Below are 5523 nucleotides of genomic sequence, written 5' to 3' on the forward strand. Positions count from 1 at the left end.
TATTCAACTAGTATATCTCATTAATAGGCACCACGCTCTCCGAAGGTCTAAAACACATGAGGTCCACAAACTTAGTGTAGAATATACGGTACTTTTTCCAGAAACACCAAATGTAACAGCATGACGCCAGCATGTCTTTCGAGCCTTTTTTGTTTGTGGTGGAAACGACCTAATGATTGCCGTGCAGTACATGCGTTGATAAGTGACAAAAAGTAGTGCTTCACTTAAAGTAAATTTTTGTTTTGCATACATGCTCTGGACCCCATTGTGTACGTTGATGTGGGGTATACCTGTGCACTATAGCAGCTGTTCCAATTCCAACACCTCCTCATTCTATGTTAATAATTTCAGATTTTTCATAAGACAGGCTAAGCGTGGACACATTATAGTCTCCATCCAAGTATTCTCTAAATAAAACAAATATGGCAAATACTAGATACCTACAATGTTACTAATCTCCGTTTTAACACATGGGAAAATGGAAGCATGAAACTATATTTAAATTTAAAAATACCTCTTCACCACCAACATTAAGAATGGACAGAAGCCCCCACACATATACAGATCTCATTTCATCCATATATGTTTCCTGGTTTGGAAGGGCACCATCTGAGACAATGCAGCAACAACCCAGCTCAAGCTAAATGTCTTGCTGATGATCTGACTGCTGTATGTAAGCACTAGTAGATTTTACAAAAGCACATGAATATACCGTAAGTTTTAAGTGGATATTTCCCCCCTGCTTTCTACCATGCTATTTAAACAAGAAGTGTAAAACCACCACACCTGTGCACAAACATTGTCTTTATCTGGAAGGACAAAGAAGGTCAGCGTACCGTATATTGTATTCATGTTGCCACTATGGAGTGTATGGATGTCTGAACAGCAACTGATGTTGTAGCCAGAAGAAAATGTTAAAAAATAATAATAAAAATGGTAAAATATGTAATTCTGAGTTACATTATTCAATATCAGTAACTTGGTACTTTAGGGTGAAAAAAGACCTAAGTCCATCAAGTTTAACCAGTCTACGTATCCTTCCCGCTTTTGATCCCAAAGCCAATTTTTTGTGACTCTAACAGGTAATCAGATTTTTCCTTGGATCAAGAAATAAAATATTACTGTTTAGTCTATCATTTATGGCCCTGTATTTTCTGCTTTTCTAAAAAAAAAAAAAATTATATATATCCAGACTCATTTCAAAGGCACCCATTGTGTTTGATAGCACTACCTCTCTTGGCAGTAAATTCCATACCTTTACTGCCCTTACTGTAAATAATCCTTTCCTTTGTTTTCGATGACATTTTTGCTCTTCCGGCCTCAGAGGATGACCTCTTCTTTGTACATTTCTGTTATTGAATATTCCATATATTCTACTATTCAAAAGTACCAGGTCACTTAACTATTTTCATGGAGAAATCTAAATTTCAATGCAAAAAGAGGTTTATGCAATCTTCTAAAGTGACTTATAAAGGGATGTTTGGTATAATTTCCCACTTTGATTCTATGGTGTTCCATTTGTATCATATTGGTGTAGAGTACACCCACATCACGTGTCACCAACAGCAATGCCAATCATGGTCTGTAACCTATTAAGGAAACAAAACCAATCAAACTGAGCACTCCCGTAGCATAACAACAGAATGTAAATGTTGGGACACTGGTGAGGGATGCGCATCCACCAATCATCCATTGATCATCATGGATACTCTAATTCAACAGAAGAATCTGTCCTCCCGTATAAATCAACATGAGGTTCCGCCTCAATGAAACAATGATCTATTCTTGAATTACACAGGGCATCTGAAAATCAAACGCAGTGGGCTTCACAGTGCACGAAAGCAACAAAACATAAAGTGGCCGTAGAAGTAAAAATTATACTTACAGATCAGGATTGCTCTAAATCACATAATACTAAGGATAAAGTAGGACAGTATAAAACTACGTAAATAGTAAAATCTCAGAACATAGGCTTGAGGTCATTTTGTTATAGTTGAATTCTATGCATCATATAAAATGTCTTGTCATAAAACCTTTGCATCTTAACTTTGGATTTTATTAATTAGGGGAAATGGGATAGTCACCAACTACTGGAGAACTACCTTTCTGTTAACCTTGGTAAATAATTGTCAGTGGTCCTCTTTAAGGATAGTCCTTTTTTGGGAGTGAGATTCTTCTGCCCCTCTGTACTCCAGCCAAACACTAAGAATGGGATTTGCCACAAAAGGTGTAATAAAGATATGTAGGAGACGCCATTGAGCATTGGACTACCGGGCATATGACTAATGTGCCCAATATCCAGTCTAGACCTGCAGTAAAGTACTGTTTATAGAAAAAAAAAAATTTGATTTGTAAAAAATGTATAAATAAAATGCATTATTCTTCATCTTTTCTATACACCTTATTCAACTACATAGAAAGCTATAAACCTTTATAAAGCCTTGCCCACTAGCCATGCCTCTAACCATATCCCCTACAAGAAAAGTGCCCTTCGTAGGCTGCTTCATATGTTGGGAGATGTACTGGTTTACCTAATTTGAGAATGGCTGAAAAATGAAAGCCAACTAACTGTGTCTCTTTAGAGAATAAAGGTTGCCTGCTGTTGGCTAAAGATAGGAACACAGAGGAATCAGGTTAATGATTGCTCAACTGAGTACTACATTCTAAAATATTGATTATATCCTATGTTAATAGTGTTATTTACACTGTTTCGGGATAAAAAGAACCACTGTGTGATATCAAATTATTGTAACATTACTCCCACAACTTCAAAATGTGGTCAAAGTCTAGTTTCTGTAACTATCTAGGGATCAATTATCAAAAGCACCCTACCCACAGCAATCCTATGCCATACTGTACACACGTCCATTGTAAACTAAGAGTTGTCAGCAAATCTATGGGTCAATTAGGATTTAAAAATGATTAGGTAGCAATTTATTTGCTTTCCAAAGCTGCGGCTGCAGTAGGAATGATCAGGTTAACACTCATTGTGCTCCACAATACAGCTGAGATTTATACCATTGTGTATATTTCATCTTAAATTTAGGGGTGGTTGGGTGTCACCCAGGGCCGGCCTTTGGGGTGTGCGACCTGTGCGACCACACAGGGCGCCACACTCCAGGGGTCCTCCTCCGCCGCCGCGGGGTCCGCTGCCGCCCCCTCTGCACCTAAATGAAAACATTGTTGGTTTTTTTTGTTGCTGTTTTTTTTTTACTTTATTTAACATCCTTCATGTTAAATAAAGTTTTTTTTTAACTTTATTTAACATGGTGAATGTTAAATAAAGTAAAAAAAAACAACAACAACAAAAAAACAACAATGTTTTCATTTATGTGCTGGGCAGGGGCGCCGAGCGGTTGCTCGTGAAGGTCTCAGCAACCACTCAACGCCCCTTACTCTCCGTGACTCCGTCGCGGTGCCGGCATCTTATGTTGAGCGCCGGACTATTCCGGCGCTCAACATGAAATGCCGGCAGGACTCCTCAAGGTAAGTTAGGATAAGGAGAAGTAGGGGGGGGGGATAGTTTGAAGGAAGGGGCAGAAGGGGGTAGTTTGAAGGGGCAGAGGGGGGATAGTTTGAAGGGGCAGAGGGGGGGGTAGTTTGAAGGTACAGAGGGGGGGTAGTTTGAAGGGACAGAGGGGGGTAGTTTGAAGGGGCAGAGGGGGGTAGTTTGAAGGCACAGGGGGGTTAGTTTGAAGGGGCAGAGGGGGGTAGTTTGAAGGGACAGAGGGGGTAGTTTGAAGGGGCAGAGGGGGGGTAGTTTGAAGGGGCAGAGGGGGGTAGTTTGAAGGGACAGGGGGGGTAGTTTGAAGGGGCAGAGGGGGTAGTTTGAAGGCACAGGGGGGGTAGTTTGAAGGGGCAGAGGGGGGTAGTTTGAAGGGGCAGAGGGGGGTAGTTTGAAGGCACGGGGGGGTAGTTTGAAGGGGCAGAGGGGGGGTAGTTTGAAGGGGCAGAGGGGGGGTAGTTTGGGGGGGATGCCAGAGGAGTAGTTCGCACAGGACGCCGGAACACCTAAGGCCGGCTCTGGTGTCACCAACCAGGTTAGCGGGTCGGGTAGCAGCCCAGTCGCAGGGGATACTTGGGGTTCTGTCTGTACCCCACAATGCATAATAACTGTGGGATGATACAGACAGGCGCAAAGAAATACACCACAGGCAGAATACTAGGATATAGTCTGTATTGAGGAAACTGGCAGGACAATAAGTACAGGTAATAAGTCTCTTGGCAGGAAGCCCTCTGGTGGGGCACACGTCAGGAAGCCCACTGGTGGGGCACACGGCAGGAACAATACAGGGTCAGGTACAGAGCCAGAGCAAAGCGGTCCAAACACATTAATGCAAAGGCCCTGACTGAAGGGCAGAGCAGGTTTATATAGGCAGGATAATCCAGGTAACAAGGCCCAGCTGCTAGTGATAATGAGGTCTGGGTTACTATGACAATCTTCTTAATTTATGGGACAGTCAAGGTTCTCCTTGTCCTTTCCTTGTTCAGTTTTCTGATGCATGAAATGATGACATTGCCTCAGTTCTAGTCAACTATATTATCTTTTCTTAGCTCCTGCTACATAGCAAGCGTCTGGTGATAATGGTCTACAAGGCGAAATAGAGATCTGTGTAGCCACCGACAAAGACGTCTCCACTAGCAATTCCTCCACTGTGGTCAAGATATGATACTATCTTCTGGAGCCCAGCATCAGTCTGCACACAAGGAGGAATCAATAGCGTATAGTCCTGTGCTGGCATCTGCACCGACCTCCATTGCACGGCACCATCAGGGATGAAGGAGCGACACTATGATTAAACAAAGCCCTGTATCCCAGTACTTGAGTATACTGGCAAAATTAGCAGCCATTGCATAGACAAGGTTAACAAGAATACAAATAATGTCTCCATAGTTCTCAGAAACATATGGTTCTCTTTATGGAATACATGCTGTAAATTATTTATGATGCCTTAAAACACCTTTGTAAAAAAGTCTCCAAAGGCTTCTATGTTAATATTTACTATGCCCATTTGGTGCTAGAACAGCACTGTTGCGTTCTTATTTTTAAGGGTATCTTTATTTTGATTTGCTCTGAAAACGTTAGGTATTTATAGTTTCCTGGAATAAAAAAAAGGGTAGTTCTGACTCACAAGAGTTCATAGCTGACCGGACAAACACTATAACATTTAAAAGGCATCAATGAAGTAGGGCTTTCAAAGGGGTCCACACTCCAGGCCAATAAATAACATGTTATCATTCTGTTACAACACTACAAGAAAAAATGTCTTGTTTTAGACTTTTCATTGTGGGGCTATGTGGTCTTAAAAGAGAAATGTGGGTAGTTTGTGTGGGTTGCCCTGGTTATCACCAAAAGACTTTGTGAATTTGGAGAATCCCATTGTTGGCCTTTAGAGGTATTGTTTTCTTTCTCTGTAAGAGGCTCTTGTCTCTGTCAAGGTGATAAAATTTAGAAAAAAATATTTTAAGTGTTGTGGAAAGTCTGTTCTGTGATCATCTTCTCACAACTGCCTCTTACAGTGA

This window comes from Spea bombifrons, chromosome 3, assembly GCF_027358695.1.
Source record: "Spea bombifrons isolate aSpeBom1 chromosome 3, aSpeBom1.2.pri, whole genome shotgun sequence".
NCBI lineage: Eukaryota > Metazoa > Chordata > Amphibia > Anura > Pelobatidae > Spea > Spea bombifrons.